Source organism: Oryzias melastigma, linkage group LG15 (assembly GCF_002922805.2).
Source record: "Oryzias melastigma strain HK-1 linkage group LG15, ASM292280v2, whole genome shotgun sequence".
Taxonomy (NCBI): Eukaryota; Metazoa; Chordata; class Actinopteri; order Beloniformes; family Adrianichthyidae; genus Oryzias; species Oryzias melastigma.
In genome coordinates this window covers 18,778,378-18,783,301 of record NC_050526.1, presented here as the reverse complement: position 1 = coordinate 18,783,301, position 4,924 = coordinate 18,778,378, and the positions used below count along the sequence as shown (strand labels likewise).

Below are 4,924 nucleotides of genomic sequence, written 5' to 3'. Positions count from 1 at the left end.
TTCTCCTAACTTTTGTGTGAAAACAATCGCAGTGTTAGTGCGTTTTTGTGACACATCATTTCCTAATAAAATGATAAAAGTTCAACAATAAAGCCTCTGAAATTGAAGCAGTTCCTTTGTGTTATTCTGACCAAATCAAACTTTAATAAAGCACTTTTCATCCTTTAGTAACACGGACAGACAGACATATTTTGTCCGTCTACGTTATTAATTTCACTTTAAAGGTCGTTGACCTCACAGGACTTTTTGATCAAAGGTTCATGTCGTCTGCTTTTAACTAAATTGCTGTACAAATATGAAGTTGGAGCCCTTTAGCTGAACTTTACTTTGTTAAAAGACCAATTCAGCCTCGGTTCTTCTGGGGAACAAAAGGCTCTGCTCTGGGATCGTAGCCAGTGTCCTGCAGGCTTCAGTCCAGGCACTGTCCCAGTCTTGTGTCAGGACAGAGGAAAGCTTAAAGGGGCCATACCATGCTTTACTTTAGCCTTTCAGAGTAAACTATATCCATTTATATGATCATGTATTACCTTTAAACACAAAAAAATATATATTTTTTTAAAATACGAGTATTTTTGTGAAATCTTTTCATACCCAGAAGTTAATCGACCAGATTTATTGAAATGATAAGAAAATTGTTCTGATCAGCACTGGCTCTGAATGTTTCTTTTTTCTTAGAAGCATCATTGATCTAATATCGAAAATCCTTTTTGAGCGTATTTTTCTGCCTTTGCTCAAAAATCGATGTTTAAAACAGTTCTCATAATTTGTCGCTCGCTTTCTCCACCAAAAATATTCTCCCGTCCTCTACTAGGAATTTATCTGTTCCCTTCCTCCACCAGGAAACAGTCCGCTCCCTTCCTTCACCAGAAAATAACCTGCTCCCTTTCTCCACCAGGAAATAGTCTGCTCCATTTCTCTACCCAGAAATAGCTTGCTCCCTTTCTTCATCAGAAAATAGTCTGCTCCCTTTCATTTCCAGGAAATAGCCTGCGCCCTTTAAATCCGAAAATTGTCTTCTCCCTTCCCCTCCCGGAAATAGTCTGCTCCCTTCACCTTCCAGGAAATATTCTTCCCCCTTTCCCCACCAGGAAATAGTCTGCTCCCTTTACCTTCCAGGAAATAGTCTGCTCCATTTCTCTACCAGGAAATAGCTTGCTCCCTTTCTCTATCAGAAAATAGTCTGCTCCCTTTCATTTCCAGGAAATAGCCTGTGCCCTTTAAATCCAAAAATTGTCTGCTCTCTTCCGCTCCAGGGAAATAGTCTGCTCCATTTCTCCACCAGGAAATAGTCTGCCCCCCTTTCCCCACCAGGAAATGGTCTGCTACCTTCACCTTCCAGGAAATAGTCTTCTCCATTTCTCTACCAGGAAATAGCTTGCTCCCTTTCTCCATCAGAAAATAGTCTGCTCCATTTAATTTCCAGGAAATAGTCTGCACCCTTTAAATCCGAAAATAGTCTGCTCTCTTCCCCTCCAGGGAAATAGTCTGCTCCCTTCACCTTCCAGGAACTATTCTTCCCCCTTTCCCCACCAGGAAATAGTCTGCTCCCTTTACCTTCCAGGAAATAGTCTGCTCCATTTCTCCACCAGGAAATAATCGGCTCCATTTTTCTACCAGGAAATAATATTTTCCATTTTTCCACCAGGGAATAGCCTTCTCTTTTTCTCTACGCTAGCTAATCACCGCTAGCTCACGGAGGAAGTGTTTGTGTTAGCCTTTGGGCGGAGCAGACTCTTCCTGGAGGGGGCGGTTCTTAACCCATGATGTAAGCATGTGAGGACCCACTCGTTTTCGTATGGGAGGGGCTGCTGTTTAGAGCACAGGTTTAGAGGATCACTCAGAAATGTGTGAAAGGATGAAAATACCACTTTGTGTTCTTTATAGAGGAATGAACCTTATAACTCATTTAGAAGCTCAAAAAGTTGTTTTTTCAATGTATGGCCTCTTTAAAAACAAACGTCAAATCATTTTTTTAAATTTTTTTTCCCGTTGCTACACCTGTAACTGTAATCAATGTCCCTTAATCTTAAAGAACAACAAACACTCATTCCAGCTGTTTAAAAGATTTTCTTTAAAACTTATGATGTCCCGGTTTATGATTTCATGACGTAGATTTTAATTACTTATTTTTAGATTTGGATAAATGGACAAACATCTTAATAAAGTTTTAAAAAAGTTGATTAATTTAAGCGTTAGATCAAAATGAGTTTAGAGGTTAACTTATTCATTCAACACGGCGACATTTCTATCCCTCACTGCTCTATTGAGGTGACTTTACTCGACTGTCAGAGTTTTCTTTCTGCACAACAGTTTGTTACACCATCAGAATAATAATGAGCTGGCTATAGTAAAGGGGATGCTTGGGCTTCATTCATTAAAAGTTTGCAACAGCAGTTCACAGCAGCATCATTAATTCCAACGGTCCACACGGCCTTCAGTTGAAAGCTGGGTCACCAGGAAGCATCAGTAAAATACCCAGCATTCCCGGCCCCTGCAGGACTGAGGACAAACGGATTCAGCACGACCTACTTCACTAGACAAACCAAAAGATGCTGCTAAACAGCGACACACACACAGAAGGTCAGGAGCTCCAGTACAAGGAAAATGTGGAAAAACACCAAACTCAGATTTTAAGTTGAAAAGCTGAAAGAGAAATAACAAATGTAGGACACTTTCAAGGAAAAAGTAAATAGAAACTTTCGTGTCGTATTGAAATTGAGATATTTGGCGAAATACTTTTTTTCAAGTGAGTCACATGACCAACAACCGTACACACCGCCGCAGCATCACACAGTCCATCAAAAGTTGAGCGTGTCATGTTGGATAGTTGGATCAACAGATCTTCTTAAAACCACCAACCACCATTTCCCAGAATCTCTGACGTCTCCTTTGATGGACGATGATGGGTGCTAGCGTCGTGATAGACGTGTGAATGTATCAGCTGTAAATCAACGTATTGTTCACGCCCACAGAGGTGTTGTCGAATGACTGAGTTATAATTATGATTTCATAGAAACAGTGTAACTGTGAAATTGTGTTTTGTTTTGTTTTTTGACATTTCAAGAATTTTGATCAAGTTTTGCACATTTGTGGAATGTAAAGACAGCTAGCGATGTGTTTGAAAGTAGCGGTTATTCCAGATAGTTTGGCAAACATAGTGAAGGCAAACAATCCAGATGAAGGTGTAAAAACTTGAACAATTTAACCAAATCTGTCCTGGTGTGAAAGTATCCTGATTGGGCTGATTAAAAACCGGAAACAAGCAGTTTTATTTTTGTCGAATAAAAATTATGCCGAGCAGAGAATGAGTTCAAGGATTTGGAATATTGTAGTTATATGAGCGAAATCTTTGGACCGTTTTCAAATGTGCAAAAAATAGCCAAAAAGAGCTGGTTTATGTTTGAGAAATCACATAACTTGTGTCAAGTTTGTTTGTTTACATGAACTCTTTTCATTTGTTGAGCATTCTACTAGAAATACCAATGTTGCTTATTTATCAAAGTAGGGCGGCCACGAATAGTCACGACTTTGTCGACTATTAAAATCGTCGATAACTAATTTAAAAGACCATTAATCTGTTTTTTTTTTATCTCAAAACTACACTTTCTAATGCGCATCGTTTGACACACATGTGCAGTCGTGCTAATCCAGGTCAGTAGTGAAGTTCTATGAAGACTCGGGTACCATGACAACACGCCAACGGAGCTTGAAAGTGGGAAACATAAAAAATATCTGAGTCAGTGAGACTGAAACTTTAGTTCTTTGTTTCCGATGCCGACCTCATTGGATACAAGTATTGTTTTAATACCAGAAACTGCTGAAGGAAAGAATTAATTAAAGGTTTAATTTAATCTTAGTTGCTAGGTAGTTTAACACGTCAAGTTTAAAGCTAATGATGGTCAAGATGTGTGTTTTAAATCCAGATTAAAATGATCTAGACTATCAAAATAAGCGTTTGTGGCAAACATGCTAAATATTTATGTCGAGTTTCTACACGATTTTCTGCATCCAATTCTTTAGTAAACAAGCCCTGAATGTTTTAAGGACATTGTGGTGAAAGAAGAATTAATCTGCAATATTATCATCTCAGAAAGTCTGTGAGATGAGGTCATTTTACTGGTTTCTTTTCTTTATCTGAAGCTCTTTTTTTAGTCTTTGTTTTACTATTTCATAATTACACTTTGATGGGATTTGATTAAACCAAAAGTAAAAGGGTGCAGCTTTCGCCAAAGAAAGAACCAGCGACTTTTGGACAACCTGCACACCTCAGAAAGCTGAACTCTGGAGTAACCTGTGGAACTTATTTGTAATTTTGTGGACTAAAAGCCAGAAGAAGATCCAGTAAATCTCCATCACTGAGACCACATGGAGATCTGATGAGCTGCTTGTACCGAGATGATCGAGATGATCGAGATGATCCTTTTTGATTACATGTCATAGTTTTATATAATGTAAAAGTCGCAAAAAAGTCAATCTTAAATGTGTCTTGGACAATTTTTGATAAGCAGATTTTTTTTCCATAAAAGTTAATTTATTGTGACCTCTTCACTGATATTTCCCCTCCATAAAAAATCATCTTTATATGAGTTTACTGTCAATTAAGGCTTTTAATTCATTTCCATCTTCATTGATGAATATGCTTTTATTGTGAAATATATATATATATATTTTTCAAACTGACTTCAGAAAACACAAGTCAATAAAACTGTTTTATTACTTTAAAAAAATCCTTCCTTAAAGGAAAAGTCTTGTTTGTATTTTACATACTTTTATCAGCTCAGAGGTAGAAATGTTCCTCTTTATCATCATCTACTGCACAAAGAAAGTCCACAAAGCTTCTTTTTTTCTTTAAAGAACTCCAGCACTCTCAACTTAATCACATCTGCCACTTCACCTCTCTATAGAGAGCTGATTGTGCTTGTAA

At 37.8% G+C, this 4,924-nt stretch overlaps 1 protein-coding gene across 5 annotated transcripts in view; it reads right to left on the bottom strand.

Annotated features, from left to right (window-relative positions):
- akap1b (A kinase (PRKA) anchor protein 1b) overlaps positions 1–4,924 on the bottom strand; it is a 34,363-nt gene that overhangs the window by 17,210 nt on the left and 12,229 nt on the right. The window lies entirely within an intron of this gene.